Raw genomic sequence first — 19,191 nt, forward strand, 5'->3', positions numbered from 1 at the left:
GGGCAGACATCAACAGGAACATGGGTGAGGGAGGGGTGCCAGGCAGCCCAGGCAAGCTGGGGAGATGCTATTCAGGCAAAACAATGGTGTGCAACTGCGATGCCTCGCTGTGACTGTCACTGCCTGCATCACCTGCCTGTCACAGCAGTTCTTGTTCACGAACCATGAGGTAGCGGAATGAAGGCATTTGCCCAACATTGCAGTCAGACTCTGACAGAGCTGGTATCAGAACCAGACCCTGATTCAGAGCTCCCTTCTCTAAACATTAGACCACATGCTTTCTTTATTACCGCCTACAAAATACACAACAGTACACTGTACAACACATGCCACAGTACCCCAGAACACGTCTGATCGGAAGTGTGGGGACATTTTATGCCAAAGCCCACATGCATGTCAATGGTTAGCAGGATCTGTTCATCAATAACCTGCATCTCAGATGTATCAGAATAATGGCTAAGAGACTGAAAAGCCTGTCTGAAAAAGAAAACAGAACGTGAGTGACAAAAGAGAAAAATAAGCAGATGGTTATGTGTTAAACCAGGATAGACAAGCATTAGGAAAAATGGAATGCCTACGTTTACCCAGGCCAACACCAAAAACCAGCAAGAAATTGTTGCTAAATTTACTTTAGATAAAATTTCAGAACAACAGCAAACACACACAAGAACATTCCCACCAGCAAAGAATTACAGAAGCAGGTGATTTTGACTTTAAGTCTGTGGATGAGAAAACACAACTGTAATGGTTTAACGGACAAATTTCATGCAGAACATTTGGAGACAGAAACTGCAATCACGGTTTCCTGGCCAGCCTGGGTCTGACACACATTTTATCATTATTGGAGAACCTTAATGGATGGGTTTTGCACCTCATAACAGCCATTCAGAGTACTACTTGCTGTTAGGACTTGCACTATAGCTCATTAGAGTTACAAGAGTTACAACAATGAGCTCTGAATTGAGATTTTTGTGGCATGAGGGATTCTGTGCTTCAAATTGCAGAATTTGGCTATCTTAGAAGATGACCACCTTGAAACCAGGGCTACGGATAAACATTCAGAAATCAGGAGAGCTGGCTCTCTCAACACAAGATTATTTTTTTTTAATCATAAGGTTTTGCTTTCTTTTTCAGATAACCTCATAAATGATACCTTTTGAATCTTTATTATATTTAATTTTTTCTTCAATGGTTCAGAGCTTTTAGAAATCACATTTTCATGCTTTCCTCTGAAAATTTCTTCTGTTGCTTTCCAGAAAAATAATAATCCTGCACTAGGACACCTCAGTACTGTCACAAAAATAATTCTTCCTTTTTCCTTTTCCAAGCACGTTAAGAGGGAGGTTGGAAAGGAGAAAAAGACCACATTTAATCATCTGAAGTACTTAATAAATCATTTCAAATGCCTTAAAAACATCAATAACTAATAAACTAATTTAAATTTGACCATCTGAGCCTAAGCCATCCAATTTTTATCTCAGTTTTAAAATACTACATATATACAATCTTAAAGCATTGATGAAAGAAGAGGAAGACAAAAAGGAATTCTGAGAGCACCCACATTGCTCACATACTGTTTGCAGGGGGGATCAGCTGTAGAGATACCCACATTTGAAAGTCACAGAATTTTTGTAGATGCTTTATTCAATCATTCAACAATCTCTTACTGCCACTGAGCTTTTTACTGCTTACCAGCATGCTGCTCAGGAGGGGAAATAAAATAGCAGTGTCTAATGTTCCAGACAGAAACCATGACAATATATAAACAAAATGCTGAATTTAAATTCTAGTGCAGACTGATTAGATTGAAAGACAAGTTAGAGTGAAATGATGTCAGGTTCAGTGAACCAAGTGTAAAGGTCTTTATGATTACATTGGCATTTTTGCCTCAGTTGCAGGCATCAGTGTCTACATTGGATTACGACACCTGAGAATTTAAATACAATCATACATTTCTAATGAAAAAACAGCACATGTGAGTAATACAGCTCCATATTAACTTAATTACATCTTGCAATTACAATTACAGCAGCACTGCTACCGGGATGAAATTATTGTGACTGAGCCTCTCCATACTCTATGCAGGCCTTTCACGGGAGCCTCATGCAGCCTCACCTGAACTTGCACTAGAAAATCAGTGACAAAGACCAGAATGTGAACTCTGTCCAGGTATAAGGACAGGGCTTTCATCGTCCTGAGTTGGCCCAGAAAAAGAACAAACAGAATTTAATTTCTGTGTAGAATATTGAGGTTGAAGCAGGACCCAAAAATAAGTGAAGGCATTTTCCCTCAGAGAAAATGGATAGCCACTGTACTCTATGGGAAATACACATTAGGGATCACTCCAAACTCACAATGATGATGTCCCTTAAGGCCAAGAAGGACCAACTGAACTAAACCCACAGTACTCTTCTGCTGTTCCTATGCTTCTTGACAAGAGGGAGCTGGAATTCCTGCCTATCTTGGAGCACCTAGAAAGACAGCATGGCATAAGCAAGGACAGTCTTTCTAGTTACCTGCCTTGACAGCATCCCAGCAACGTGGTACACAACGCAGGGCTTGCTTCAGAACACTGCTTTCCCTTTTCAAATATTTTCCTTTGCTCTTAGCAATAGCGATTTTACAGATAGGCATGCTGGCATTATGAACCTCACACAGACAGAACATCGTTGTCCTTTTACATTAACTTTGCAAGCTTGTCTTACCCAATTCAGTGTCAGCGCCCATCAGAATCACAGACCTGAAAGGTTGCACCGGAGTAATCAAACGCAGCTCTAGTGACAGCAGTTTGCTAAAATCCAGATCAAAACTCTGTTTCTAATCTTGCCTGGCTTAAGGCTGAATTTAAAGTAAAGCAGTACAGAAAAAAGTATCACTGCCTCATCCACTTCTTAAAAGAAAGCAGCAACAATGTGGGGAAGAGCTGAGGCTGTAAAGACTCGAGATTCTCCTCTTGCATTTTGCATTCTCCCCAATGTCTTCTCATGGTTGTGCTCTCTCACATAGAGAAGCACTGGGAGATACGTTCCCCGTGGTATTTATAAACCAACAGCTTCTGCAAAGAAGGAGCACCCTAATGCACTAAGGCTGTGCAACCTTCTCAACGATGGAAACAACATGTGAGTTACCTGTGGCTTTACTGATGACACAGTACTCGTGTCATCTGCAGTTCCTCAGTGAAGACAGTGAGCACAAGTTCTTGCTCCAAAAGAACAAATCCCTAAAAGCAGGGAGATAATGCTTTCCAATACCCCCCAATAGCTACTCCAAAGGCAGCAGAGGACTTACAATACACAGTTAAAACAGTTACCATTTATCCTGCACAAAGTATAAAGACATACAAATCACGCACAAAAACAGCCCATCACAAAGCACTGGTAGAATACTTCATAATCCCAAACAACATCTAATGGGAAATGCTTTCAGATATATGACTTAGTTTAAGAAAAAGAAAATCTAATTTTTATACCTCTCTTAAGCTTCTCAGGGAATCAAATCAATTAAATTGGCTAGCTACATTCAAGCAATTGAAAAACATTTCCCAGAAGACATACATACATAGTATTAACAAGATACATAGAGTTAAGTAAGAGAGAAGCAGGAGTCTAGAGTTTGTTTTCTGTCTGGAACTGAAGGACAGGGTGTGACTTTAGGACTTATCTTGTTTCCTAGGGAGGGAGAACAACCCTGGTCTGTACTGCCAGACAGATTCTGCTTAGCAGCCTTCCCAGCCCTTCCTTCCACATCAGGCCTGTGCATCTCCCTTGCCCCCAGTCACACACTTACATAAACGGTGACCCTTTATCAAAGTCAGCTTTTATAAAGCAAGACACAGTGGCATGATTAGGACCTGATAAAATGAAAAACAAAACTCTCCTGCACAAAGAAATGGAATGATTCCCGGAAGCCAGAGTAATTGCTAATCATGAACAGCCACAAAAAAAGAGATGTTTTCTGAACTCCTCCATGTTCAGTGGCACAGAAATTGTGAAGCTATCTGTACAGCTGGTGAGGGAAAAAAAGCTGCAACTCAAGAGATTTTTCACTTATAGCAAACAGCGGCAGCCTGGCTAATTTCATACAAAAAGATGTGTTCAACATATTTAGTTAATATTTACTACCATAAATAATATCTTGCTTATCAGTCTAATTTATATAACATTGACTTCCATAGTAACACATAAAAGATGACTTTACCAGTTCTGTGCCTTCTTTTTTTTTTAATTCCTAAAGGCCTGAAAACTGTTTAAAAAGAGAGAGAGGGGTGTTTGGGACTTTTTTTGCCACTTGTTCTTTTCATTTAAAATATCAGTTGTCTAATTCTATGGTTTCCTTAGATGTCCTAGACCTAGACTTGAAGCTCCTTTAGACATCTATCTGAGCAAGCTGTTACATTCTGGCAAACAACAACTTTTCTCCCAAATATTTATTCAGGTGTTCAAAAGCTTGGGGGTTTTGTTTGTTTGTTTTAAACTTTTAAGCTATCAAAATAAAAATACCTCTTCCCTGGACAGTTAGTCAGCTTTCATTCTTATAATATCCCTGATATAATTCTACCAGATCATCAATTATGCATATACTCTGGAAGAAATTATTTTAAAAAAGAAAAAAAAAAAAAAAGAAACAAGATATGCTTTTCTCATACAGAAGAAAACCACAGGCAGAAAACAGAGGGACCCTTTGGGCCTTTTTTATACATAACAGGAGAAAAAAAAAAAAAAAACACAATAGATCACAAGTGTACTTTTTATCTTTTAGAGATTACTTAATGATAGCTTGCAAAAGTCCTCAGAAGGACATTAAATATTTCATTCATTTAGTTCATCCACTAAATATGGAGGGGTTACAGAAATTAACAGCCCTCTGCTTAAGGACAACCATCTAGCAGGCAGTTAGCTGCTCTGCAATCATTGAATCGAATTTTTAGATTCAAAATTATATTTTCTTATGAAATATTAAACTGTCAGGAAGGGAAATTACCACAAGATTTGCACAACAAAGTAAATTTCTTTGGATTAAAAAACACTTTAAAATCTAGAAAGGTTTTTTTAGATTAAGGAAGGATAACAATTGCTCCATAAGAGTCCAGCTGACAAGAGTATGTGTGCTGAATCTCTTGTTCCTTTGGCTAACTGTATTTGTTTTCTGTTTCCTCGTGCTCCTTTGCTTTTGTGGTTCCAGCTTTCCTAATTTGGTCATCCAAAAGTTAACCGAGGACTAGTCGTGTAGATTCCTTCTATAGTAAATGGAGTTGGGATTATTCATTGTTCACAGTAACCAGAGAACGCTACAGCAAATTAAGAAGAAACCCACACATTTTATCACTCTGCTGTTCCTTGTCCATGGCCTGTTCTTAAGATTGTCCTCTTATTCTGGTTGGGACAGCACAGAGCACAAGAGTCTCCTGGTCCACACCTGGGACTCGCAGCCACGAGAGCCCAACTCCCAGCAGGGAGACTGCCCACCTTATTTTCACAGTCACAGTGAACTTTGTGTACAGCCCTTCTCTCAACATGTGTGATACATGCTATGCCAGCAGCTGCCACAACAACAAAAAAAAAATAGTTAATTCTGCCACATCCACATCCCTGCTTGATTCTGAGTTGGCCGTTAAAAAAAAAAAAAAAAAGCCAGATGCAAACTGATAGACCAAATACCTTTTAAGTCACAGGCTGGCCATCTTTAATAATGCTAATAAAAATGGGGTAAACTTACATGGGTACTTTAGAAGGGCTCAAGCATGTAATGCACACCCAAGGATGTGAATGCTGTGGCATACTGAGTGAGCTCAGCATCACCCAGTCTGAAATTCAGGAAACAGTGGTTCTTCTATAGGAACCATTAGGGACCTTGGGAAGATCTATGGCATGTGTTAACTTTATTTGACATGTAAGGTGTCCGGGCTATAAAATGGCTTGGGGAAAGTGACAGTCTCATTTTAGTTCTTTTAATGTCCAGAGTATCCAGTGAATTCAATTATGTGTGATTACTGAATTATCAGTGATTGAATAGCTGCTCCTCTATCACACTGTGTTATCTGCCTCCGAGTACCCCTGTGCTACCATTGTTCTCCGAGCATAAACAACAGTCTTCTACCCTTGACCATGCCAGGACATCTTTTTCATGTGTTCTCTGTTGCATCCAACTACAGAAGAAATTTTTTTCAGTCAGACTCAGATCTGGCCTCAGGTCAGGCTCCAAATACTTCAGCTATGCTTTGGATTCAGGTCTCAGCATCAGGCATCAGCACTGTACCCAGCCGGGGTTACAATGCAGCTCTTCAAGTCAGTCGGTATTATAGCATGTAGCAGACATCCAGAATGGCTTAATGGAAACAGAAGCCCTCAGTGGGAAATTATAGCTTTTACAGGAACATATGGTCCACAACCACTCAGTGGTTATAAAAGTGTTTATCGCAACATTTCATGGAGGGGAAAGCAAAACAGAATTGAAAGATAACATACACTGCTTCTGAAAATCTTGTGACTAGCAGACTTGCACAAAACACTGACCAAACAGAAAATGTAGAGAGCTCCAGTATTTAGAGTGGAAGCTTATGGTAGTGAAGATGATTAAGTCAATTGCAGCAATGATTTTTTTTTTTTTTCCACAAAGATAGCATCTCACATATCTATTGTGCTTTCCACTCATAATGACTCAAAGTCATTTCCATAAACCACACATGGTGAAAGTTCCTGCACTCACTACAGGGAACACAAACACTTCTGGGGTAGGTTACAACAGATGCTTGGAACTGTGCTTCTAGGGCATATCCAAAATGAGATATCGCCAGAGTTAATGTCTCCGTACACTTGCAAAGTGCCAGGCAGAGATGGTCAGACCTCTTGTTCACACTTTCTCTTATGAGTCCACTAACTACTTGCCGTGGATGGTATCACAATCAGCATGCACCTAGCAGGACTGCCTTGCACTGAGCCATCAAGATTCCTTCCTGCATCACTTATGTTTTCATGTAAATTCAAATATTAGATGTGGACAGAACTTCCCTCTCCTGCCCAAAAATCACCTTGAGCACTAGCACAAATAAACCAAGGTTCTTACTGCACAGTAGAAGGCAACCCTGACTAGCTGGCAAAAATCCTCCATCCACATCATAGACGAGAGAGTGGAAGCATAAACGAACATTGTGTAATTTACCCGTCACCCTGCTCTGTATCAGTAACAGAGCTGGAAATAGAAACCTCCCCTATTAGACACCACATCAAGAGGCATGACAGGTGCTTCACAGAGCCCTGTTCCAAAGCATATGTCAAATAGAACGTGGGCATAACATCACAGGGAGGCAAGAACGGGTGCTGAGACAGGCTCAGTTAAGCTTGCTGGTGAATGCTCTCGCCTGCATCTACCCTGTATGCAGTCACCCGCTTGCAGGAGATGAATTTTTATCGTTCAGTCTGCACCTATGTGACGACAAGAAGAGGCAACATAATAGTGCCTCGCTTCTAATAGAGCCTTAATAATGAAAGGCAGTGACCCCAAGGCTCTTTATTCAAGGAAAATGGTCTTCATTTCAGTAGGAGTCTTCCCAAATACAAAATCAATTGCATTCTCAGACTTGGCCTTGGCTTACTAAGCCATTAGAAAGAGAATTAATTAATTAATTCTGAATTAATACAAGGACAGACCATGGTTTGGCAAGACGCCAAGTAAAGCAGACTTTTCACAGGATTAAGCTTTGTCTGAGAAGCTAATTGTCAACCAGAGGCTAGTTCAGCATCAAGGAGTCACCTAAGATAAGGAGGTCTGTGACACCCAGCAGCTCAAGCAGTGAGGATTTCTTGTCACTCATTGCTACAAGGCAAACAGAGGCTCTGGGGTGTCCTTGTACTCTGGACTCATGAAGGACTTATGTTGCCAGGTGGCTGAATTCTTGTCTTAGCTGACATGCCAGAGAAGCAGCATGGTATTTTTGAAGGTCACGAGTCTATATAAAATTATTATGGTTGATTTTTTTTTTTAATTCAACAGCTAGATTTCACTTGAAAAAACTTCACTGAATTGACTTATATGAGTATATAACCTGGAAGGGATCCAGTTGCTGAGCAGTGAGCCTCTATCCACTAACAGTGGTTTTGCTTTAGCTCATGTAGCAGGGAATGCACTAAAGCAGATGGGTCTTAACTAAAGTCTGTAATCAGCCTGAAATTCCCACAGACTTCTACCACCTTCATCACAAAGGTGGGAGACCTGGTAGCCTACTGCTGCTATAGTACTGCAAAATACTAGTAGAGGGATAAAACCTATGACAGACAGGCATGAAATCATTTATCATAAAATTTTAGTCTTCCTGTAAAAGAAAATAAACTATCTATGTAGAAACATCCATCATATCTCTTGGCCAAGGGCTTATGAGCTTTTATAATCAAACAAGGGCATATCATGAGTTAGTCACAGGATTTCACAGGGCTGAACTACAAGCCTTTATGAAGTAAATTAGATTATATTGGTTTTTTAAAAAATCACAACACAGTACTTCACCTAAGAAGGCAGCAGGACAACGTTTGAGGAGAAATGTCACATTCAATAAAAAAAGAAAACCCAACCCAGTTCCAGTGACAACCAAAAAGTACATTAAAATGTTGATGTAAACAAGTTAAGATTGGGAAAATTTCCAACAGCTCTGCTTTGGGACGCAGAGGTAGAGATGCCCACGTTGTCTTCTCTTACTGCACTGTGAGCTGGTAATATCTTCAGCCCTCTCCAGAGCTCCGCTATCAACTCTCTTTGAGGAATCTGTACAAGGCCTAGACCACCAGGAAACACTGAACCGCTCGTGGCTGGACCTTCCCTGTGGGCTGGCCTCTGGAAGTTGCCAACCTCACCTCTTCACAGCAGGGAATCTCTGCAGCAGTGGGGAGAATCACAGGGCAAACAGCGTGGTGTTCAACAGGAGTTTTAGGCATCTGCTGTGAATCATGCCAACTGCTGTATCACAGTAAGGGGCTATTCCATCCATTGAGTCTAAAGCGTTGCTCAAAAGTAACAACAAACTACAATGCCGTTGCCGTATTTCCACATTCTCTCTCACTCTCCATTAATCCCAGGCCAACTTATTTAAATTTAAAAACCAAATGGGATAAATTATTTAACATCCTGTCCTGACAACTTAGCTCAAAACCTTTCTGGATTAATTTAGTTCACCGAAGCCAATGAGATTGTATCCATCAATTCCAATAAGTACGGATCAGATCTTGGGTCCCTTGCGCTGGCAAGGGCTGGAACACAGCTAACAGTTATAGTCTGATGAAGCATGAGTCACAAAATACCACAGCTCACACTGTGTCTGAGCTCTGGTGAGTGCAGTATCAGCAGCAGAACATTCGTTTGGGTCAACACAATGAGCGCATGCCTGGTGGGCACAAACACGCACATCTGAGTGCGGTCATAGCTTGTTTGTTCTAGTAAAAAACAATGCAAGACGGCAAGAAAGAACAAAAGTGAAGGCTGTGAGATGGCAAAGCGTTGTTGTCCTCTCTTTAATGAGGCCTCACAACATAGCAGGTGATTCCCCAGAGGCCAACTCCCAACAGAACATTAATACTATAACCCCCCCCTCCAAGGGAGGAGATGGAGGAGACAAGGGGAGATGTTGAGGTGCTTCTACTCCTGCCAGCAATCTGACTGCAAAACAAGAAACTTGGGTTCTTTTTAATCAAAATTCCACCCAAAGAGAAACAGACGTACAAAATATGTAGATTGAGGAAAAAGACTTACTGGCAGGAGTGCCACTAGTTAAAAGCCAGCTGCAGGGAGAAGGAACACCTCTGCCTCATTCATTTCCTGCACTGAACAGCATGATTTTATGTGGAACGTCTGACTGCTAAGTCCATCCCACTTTCCACCCTTCAGAGCTAAATAACAGGATTCCCTTCTGTCCCTCCATGGCTTCTAACCCAAGAATCTCCAGCTAATTTACTTGCTTGATAAACCCTTTTTCTTAGAGTTCTTACTGTTTGATTTTAGCACCAAGATACAGACTAGCATTTTTACAGATCGCAACTATCATATGAAGATACATGCATCACATTTCTCAGCTAATTAGAAATGAAACATGAGCAATGACTTAAGTCTAATAATCAGTCGACTCAGTGTCATAAGCACAAAGACTGATGGCCAGTCATTTGCCCTATTCATACCCATTTGTTATACAATGGGGCACAATGACCTCAGAATTTTAATAGGAAACAGTCTTTGGGGGGTTTGTTTCAGTTTTCTAAGTATAAATAATTTTTAAGAAAACAAGCATAGCCTTGTGATTAAAATATTGATACCATTTTTAGAACAGTGTTCCAGAGACCACCTAGCAAACTGAAGCAATAAATGATATATATTTTAAGAACACTTTTATTAAAAACTTACTGTTAATAAGTACACCCAGGCTTGAAGATCTGTTCTATCATGAGTATCAGTCTTACAGCCAGTAAGGCAGCTACCTCTCTGTGAAGATGTTAAGTTTCTTTTCTTTTTAAGTATGTTCAGGCATTTTTTTCTATGGATAATGTCTTTCATGATTGAATGAGCATTGTGTTATTTATGGAAGTCTTCACAGAGGAAGTCTCACAAAACTATGCAGACTGCTATGAAAGAGAGGTTAGAAAGTCTGTGGGTTTTCTACTGCTAGCTTTGTCTCATACCTATCCGAGGCAGGAGAGGACTCACTACCAAATGTGCAAACTGTCCAGTGATTCCAGATCACAGACCAAAGCCGAGCTACAAAGCCAAGGAAAGGAAAAGGTGGCAGCCCACCAGGCCTCATCTCATTCCTCACACTAGGTTCCACGTCAACAGCACTACACCCCATTGCCTCTCCATCCTCTTCCTAGTCCTCCCACTCCCAGTCTTCTCACTTACTTAGACCAAGAGTGTGTTGGGTCAATGTGGTCTCTGGCATATTTGCACAAGGCCTATTGTTATGAGGACTTTGATCTTAGTTGGTGCCAGTGCTGTTTGAATCCATGCAATAAAATTGAACCTGCTGCAAAAAAAGGTCAAGAAGGATAATGCATTGTATTATAGCACTGCCATATGTGTAACTAAGCACCACTTTTAGGAAAACCACAACACAATTTGTACAGGCCTTTGAAACATCTAGAAGTTAGAACAGCAAGGAAAGACTGTACAAGTATTTTGTTGACGTGCTCAAGGTGCTAAAGTCATATCCAAGTGCCTCCATTGTCTGAGGAAACCACAATTTCCAGGTTTGCGGTCTCAGATTCTATGATTTTTCATACATTTGTATAGTTGGCTGTAAAGACTCCTAAGTCACAAATATGCTAAGAGATGGTGCCTAATAATATGGTGAGGTAGGACACAAACCATGTATTCTTCACGAATGTGTGCCTATCCTAGTCTTACAGCACCATGCTACCCTTGCTGGGCACATCTCACCTTCTAGAAAGCAAACTTTCTGCCACGTGGATTTGCATTTATTCTACATTCATGTAACTTCTTGCATAAGGGGAGCACAAATTTCCTGGACACCTAAATGTACAACAAATCTAAAAAAAAAAAAAAAAAAAAAAAAAAAAAAAAATTAAAATTATTTGGTTACTTACCCAACGAAACGGATTCAGAGATGCACTGTAGAGAAAGTGAGAAGAAACTGAAGCAAAGATAGAGTGAGGAAACAAATATTTTAACAACCTTTGTTCTTTTTTAATTTTTTATAGGAAGCTATATAAGTTCTTAGCATATATTGTGATTAGTTTTTCCTCTGCTGTTGTAAACTCTTAGGAGAAGAAAAGTATCAATAGATAAGATAAAAAGACAAAAAATAAAAAGGTGTAAAATATTTAGCAGGTTCTTTCAATAATTAATCAGCCTAAGAGCTTTCAGTCTAGCTGTACTGACAGCACAGCCAGACCTTTCAAGAGAAGAAACAAAACTAAATATCTAGCCACCTATTAAAATGTGTTATCAGAGTGCTGTTTCTAGCCGTTCACATGTCACACTGCATCAGGAAAAACTGCAATACATAATCATTTTTTCCCGAAGCTGTAACTCTGGAGCATATATAGCTCTTAACTGTCGCCGAACATGTTTGTGTATGTGATATGTTCTTTCCCAATTTTGCAGACTTGTGCCCAACAGGTTTCTGAGACTTCTTCTTGAGACACATGTTACACTGGTACGGGGTGCTAAGCAGTAATTCATTGCAATTTTCTTTAGGACACAAGACTTGACCTGATATACAGAATACTGTGAGCAGTATCTCTCACACTACATGATGAAGGGTACTCCATTGTAATTAACACAAAGATCTTCTCTAAGGCTTCTGGAGACAAGAGGTTGTATCCTCAAAGTTGTCTAGAGCAGTGAATCCACTTACTCCCTGGAAGGAACCTCAGGATGGGCATTCAGTGACCCTGCTGGTATTCCCAGAGAAAGCTTAAACACAGCCAGCACTGTGAGTAGACCCTACACAGTACAGCCTCTAGTCACGCCATCTACCCTTGCAGTGATGATTTCAGGTGGGCAAGATGAGGTGGGAATCATTTGAAAATACCCCACGGTCTCACATTACCTGATACAAGGACTTGCAGCATTTTTAGGGAGCCTGAACTCACACTCAATTCAGACTCTTTGCTAGGGCAGTACAATATCAGACCCCAGGTGCCAGTGTGTTACCCAGCATCTAGGACCTGGGTCATCCTCCAAGGCACTGTGTAGACACCGACAGATCACATTAGTCTTCCTGGCTTTTTCACCCCCTAACAAGCACTGGCTCAGCTGCCTCCTATCATAACCATACAAATCTCAACTCTGAATTAAGCAAAAGACTGCCAACCACACTTCAATATCCACAAGGTGTTTGTGGAGCTCAGTGCTGCATGACTGGCTACTTACTCTCTCAGTACAGCTTACGTTTTGTGACCAGCTTATTCCCAAAACACAAGAATGTTTTTTTCCACGAGGATTAGAGGTACTTCATGTGCAAATAAATTTCACCCAAGTTTTCAGAAAAACAAACATTTGTAAAATCAACACTTTATTCCATAGAATTCTACAAAATTAGCCAGTAAAGGGGAGTTGCAAGTACCACCACTGCAAAGACACGTCTTATTTGAACAACCACTTGCAAATAGTTTTCCATGGTATTTAGAGAGCTCAGACAGAGCACACCACAAAGAACATGGAGAGTAGGACACAGACCTAGTACAATCTAGTGCTATCCCTTGCTTAAATAACACCAATGATAAATGGATACGTACCTATAAATTCACCTAGACTGGGACAGTTTTGCAAATATATCATTAACTACCATAAATGCTGTATAAGCTTTCAGATTAATTGATCTGAATATTTTTGAGATAATGACAGCTATAATTCCACATTATATCAAATAAGATTCTGTTCCAACGCAGGGCTCATTGCTTTTTCTTAGCTCTTCTAAACCGTGGGCTTGAGCTAAGTGAGGGCTAATGCTACCTTACGTGACATTACTGCTATTGACACAGCTGGGGAAAATACCAAGTGCACTCCCTAAATCTGGCCTTTCTCTCTTAGGGCCTCACATGACTAACTGGCCTGCTTGACTCGGAAGAACCATGCCTATGATTATAAAAGGCATTTGACTGTGAGGACCATTAGGCTTGGCCTTCCTGCAGGGCACCACTGGTGCCTCTTGTAATGGCAACGCTGCAAGCACTGGAAAGTGGGCTGAAACTCACAAAACTCATAATAATAACTGAACAACTGCTACTTTTGACCTTTAAATGCTAGCATCAATACAGACGTAGAAACAAAGAAAAATGGACTCATAGTCTGTTATCAGCCTCCCTTCCCACACAGTCATCTTCATCCTAATTGCGTTCATTCTGCTCCAGGAAAAATATAACTTCTGCTCCTTATGTGAATGAGTGTTGCAGTGTTTATTCAAAACCAGAATAGCCGTCTGGTCTTGGGGTGTATTTCATTCATATTATGTAAATAATTGATTCTTTGAAAGACCAGAATAGGTATAAATCAAACCTGTAGGCAAACTACGTTTTCATACATGCTGCTGTTTCCTGTTTTCCCTTTTTGATGGAGGCATTGAAAACCCCCAGCCATTACAGTACTGAATAATCTTCTTTTGGTTCTCAGGATAAGAGGAAGTGGAATTATTTCAGAAGTCTTCCTAACAAAGAACAATTTTAGCAACAGTTTGCTTTCTAAGATAAGGCCACTCACTTCAAAGTTTTTATTGTTTATGAAGAGGGCAAACATCAATAAACTGTTACAAGATTGGCTATGGATATAAAAGATAATTTCTTGTAGAAATTGCTTTAACTCTCCACATCTCATTTCCTTCAGCTGTAAAGTGATGGCAGAGTTGCCTGCCTATGCTGGCACCTGTAGATAAGAAACAGATTTAATGCTACACTATAATTCTGCTGCTAGAGAGAGTTCACACAGGATATGCAACAAACTTGCCTAAAAATCAATCCAGATCGTCTCCTCTTACTGTGAATGGGTAGGAAACCCAAACACCCAGGTTTACATCGTACACATTAGACAGGTGTAAAAGTAAAGGAAGAGAGAGAGAATAAAAGACCGACTGACATAAAGGCATTCACACACCCAAATTTTGATATGAAGTGTCTGATCTGAGAAGCACATCACAAACCAGTTTCTCTACCTAATTATTCTCATCTAATACTATTTGTTTTTCTAAACACATTCCAATGAACAGCATCTATGATGCAGGAATCCAAAATTACATAATCATGCTTCATGATATCTTAGTGAGACCATGAGAAGGCATATATAAAAATGTATTATTCCTTTTAGTATTTAAATAGCATTTCTTTCTGGGATGGCATGTAGTGTCTGTTTTAGCAACACTCAGCAACCACACACAACAACGTGAATGAGGCATAACTATATCTACTTAGCAGAGCTGTTACGGAGTGGCTGACCGTCACTATCTGAGCTGCAGTTTGGCATGGATCAATTTTCATGCAAAAAGAACTGCCGAGCGCTGAAGAACCCAAGCATGCATGGCATCAGTATGACACCTTCTTTGAAAGACACCTCCAGTAGCACATTTGCCTTTACTGCCGTGCTTGGATAAGCACTGTCTTAGCTGGGTGTGAAGACACGACATCACCACTTCCCAAACCCTCTCCTCTAACTGATCCAAATACCAAGTCAGTCCAAAATCTGCTTATATTGTGGCATGTAGAAGGGTCACACTACAGTTTCCACAGGAACAGAGGCTGAAATCATACTAAAGTCGAAGGTCACATTCATAAATCCCTATTTAGATATACAGACTAAGTGCCAATCCCCCAAGGAAAAGGAAAAAGTGAAGGGAAGCATATGGGTACCGAGCATTGTTGAAAACCCAGGCTTTTGTTAGGCTCCTACTTCAGAAATCTTGAGCAGCAAGTAAAAGCCCTAGCATATTCTTTTACACAATAAAAACAAAGAATAAAACAAGGTACCCATGACTGAGAACTTCAAAGGCCTGAATTAAAAACAATTTTCAAAGAACACTGAACATTATCCATGCTGCCAGTGCATTTCCCAATGCTGAATAAATCCAAAGCAAATATCTCACAAAAAAGAAAGCTTTTCTGCTGAAAACTTCTTGTCCACTTTTAAAGGTGCGAGCAGTTTCCATAATCTTATAGGTAGCCTCTGCTCTGATATAAATTACGCTAAGCAATGAAAGTGCTGTCCCTGTCTTAACACTTGCACCACAAACAACACACGTTGTACAACCTAATTCCGTAATGCTCATTCACATATATAGCTCCACAGAAGTTAATGGGATTATGGAAGGGATTGAAGACTTCGGGATCAGACCAACAGAACCTCTCTGGCTCATTGCATAGGACTCAGCAAAGAGAGAAAACACAATGATTGTTCATCCATCTTAGGAGATATATACCATAGCCTTTGCTCAAAACAAACCAAACAAAAACATCAACAGCACTGCTTTGGTATCCCCACCTGCCCTGTTCTACAACAGACCACAGAGGCATTTAGTGAAGTTAAGAACCAGAAAACTGAAAAAACACCAAAGAAACATAGAGGAACAGATAATTAACCAGTGTAGCCCTCTGCTGCCATTAAGACAAAGCATTCTGTAGTAGTTTCATCAATTAATTAGCACACTGTATACAGTAACACATCAGAATAAATAAATTCTGTAACCAACATCTGCTGCCATCTCTTATTAGCGACCCGAGTGTCTGCATGCACATGCATGGGCCCAAGTACGCACACACAAAACACATTCTTAAAAATAGGACATGTAATTTGCACGAAGGTTTAACATTCCTGTTTTTCCCCCAGATTCAAGCTTTGCAAAAACAGTAAACTCATAACTCAACATTTGCAGAGTGCTTCAAAGTTTCTCTGAGCTCTCCTCCCCCCCCCCCCCCCCAAATATTTTCCCTCCCCTACAAACAGAAAACACAAGAAGAGACCTGTTTATCACATGACCTTCCTTTGGAGGAATCCTTACATTTGTACTCTCTGAATCACTTACGTAGTAAAGAAAAAGGAAGCTGAAAATAATATTCACATGGAGCACACAATTCTTACCTTCCTGACTTTTAGGTTAGCCTTCTGGGCATGTGAAATTTATTAGGCACTGTTTCTTTCTTCTTGTACAGCTTAGGCATGAGCTTGTGTGTATGTTTCTGTTTATGTTCACAAAAAATCTGATGTATTCCAAAAAAGGCACACTTGCTGTGTTTTGACCGCCTGAATATCACTACTTATGTCTTTTTATGGTATTATCCATCAATATTGGCTTTATAGAACAGGATTATCTTTAAAAATAACTATTCCTATTTAAAGATAATAAGTATACTTACTGAACAAGAAAATGGGAGTGTAAAAGAAATGGGAGTCATTAGGGACACTAATGTGACACATAGGTATTTTCTGGATGTGTATATGTGCAGCAGAACCAACATGGTCCAGCCTTTAAAAGTCAGGAGATACAAACTGTGCTAGTAACCTTGAGCAAGCTAAACCTCCCCTTGCTTTCCCATACCTTTTAGGTAGAGAAGCTGTCTGGGACAGATAGTGTTTCTTATTATGACATGGTAGCAACAAATACAAGAGAGAACAATCTTTCAGTAGCATAATCCATAAAAATGAAATACTAATGTACCAAATATTGCCCCAGAACAGCAGCAGTAACAGCAGTACCAGGCAGAATAAAGAAGCAGCAATTACATGTAAGCAAACACTGATCTTTGGGTAGAAGAGTCAAGAGCACATTCTGCTTAGAACAAATCCCACTAACAATCATCTGGCCTCCACTCTGATCCCCTTGATTTGGGAGCTACGGTGGATACCCATGCGTGGAAGTGTAGCAACCATGGCACTGACACGAGCACAGGGCACTTACTGATTAAAAATCAAACATGGGTAGCAGCAGGAGCACAGGCAGTTTTGCTGAAATGAGATCTGCACAGCAGGGCAGGCATGTCTTTTCTTCATTACCCTAATAGCCTAATAAATAAATAAGAGATAGTTGTGTCCATGGTAATCACGCTGGTGATTTTTTTTTTCCCCTTCCTTTCCAAGACACCTTAGGAGAGAGGCAGCCATACCAGGGCTGCAGAATCTGATCTCTAAATAAAAAACTGAAACCTAAATTAAGCCCTTTCTGTGATAGTATTTAATTAAAACTACTGTGAATTCTCAGGCAACCATCTACCATTCATCGGGCACTGGTGATACCTGAAGCTGCTGCCAATTATTTTTCACTCCTGAATTTCTTATGAAGAGATTGCAAGAGGTTTTTACACCTCCGCATAGAAGCACACAAAATACAGATCCTCAGGAACGACAGTGAGACTAACCAGTAGCCTCTTCTCCACTTAAAGACACAATGGTTTCATACCCTGCCATTCCCAGCTTCTGTTTTATCCGAACTACAGCAAGTGTCGGCTTCCTAAAGTACAGTATTCTCAGCGTGTCACACGCAGGGCAGCATCCATGCGCCGCTGACTTGGTAATTGCATTATCTGCAGCCACTGATGAATGAACAACCGTAATGCATACATCCTGGGTTTAGCTCTCTCGGGACAAGGAGATACAGACTCCCCATACCAGATTCACTCAGTTCGCCGAGTCCAAAGGCACACAGAAAATGCCCGTGTGCGTTCCCTCTCATTTTAAAAGCAATGTTGCATTCTGCTCCCCCTTCCCACTGACAGGAAAATAACATTTCTATTTACAAGCACGCGAAACTCATTCCCAAATCTACTTCTCTGCATCTGCGATCGATTTTACCTGCAAATAACAAGGCGTGAATAAAGGCTTGCAAAAATTGTGGTGTAACACCGACTGCCTCTCCAGATACTAGGAAAAAACAGAGAGGCGCTAATATCCCACAGCATAATGGCCCTTTAAAGAACACCTAGTCCTTATGGGTATAAATAATCGCAAGAATAAAATGGAGCCAAGGCGATTTTCATCGCGGGAGGGGGGTGGAGGGGGGTGGGACTGACCAGCTGCCAAAGCCCCGGCTGCTCCGAAAAGTTAAACGCGCAGAGGAGCTTACCTTGGAGAGGCAGCGGCCGCCTCCGTGCCCGCCGAGACGGGACGCCGCAGCCCCGCTAGCCCGAGCCGTGCAGCCGCCGCTCCCCCGGCAGGCGGCGGCCGCCGATGGGCGCCGCCCCCCGCCCGGCAGCGGCGCGGGAACCACCCGCTCGGCGCCGGCACGGAGCGAGCCCTTTCCACCAGCGCAACAGAGGGAAAAAAAAAGAGAAAAAAGGGGCCCGCGCTTCCCAGTCGGGGAAAATAAACCAAACCCAAAGCCGAGGAAGCGGTGAGCGGAGCGGCCGGCAGCCCGGGAGCGGGGAGATGCGGCAGCCCCTCGCCTGACCTGTTGCGTGTGTCGGTCGCTGTTGGCTCCCGGCGTGGTGAAATTTGCTGAGGATTGAGGGCATGGAAAGCCGTTCGTCGAGGCGGATAGGTACGAGGCTTAGCAAGCGGTAGATGAAGGGATTTTCAATGCAGCCATCGTTGTATTGATCGTATGCAATACAAATCACAGAAAAATAAGGAGAAAGATGAAGGAAGGGGCAAGAGACAGCTCCGACTGGTAAATCACTGAACGCTTCATCTGGAAAAAAAGATCAAATAGAGGAGAGGGGAAATCCCTAACACATCCCTGTCTCATTCATCCTGCATTGCATGGGAGTAATATTACCATTT

The 19,191-nt window shown here is 41.1% G+C and overlaps 1 long non-coding RNA gene across 2 annotated transcripts in view; it reads right to left on the minus strand.

The window, feature by feature from the left end:
- Positions 1–18,640, minus strand: part of LOC121233672 — a 51,844-nt gene extending 33,204 nt beyond the window's left edge. For both annotated transcript variants that reach the window (XR_005933608.1, XR_005933609.1), the window contains exon 1: positions 18,536–18,640. This is a non-coding gene — a long non-coding RNA (uncharacterized LOC121233672). The remainder of the gene's footprint in view (positions 1–18,535) is intronic.
- Positions 18,641–19,191: the final 551 nt, after the last annotated feature.

The sequence above is a fragment of the Aquila chrysaetos genome, chromosome 11 (genome assembly GCF_900496995.4).
Source record: "Aquila chrysaetos chrysaetos chromosome 11, bAquChr1.4, whole genome shotgun sequence".
Lineage (NCBI taxonomy): Eukaryota > Metazoa > Chordata > Aves > Accipitriformes > Accipitridae > Aquila > Aquila chrysaetos.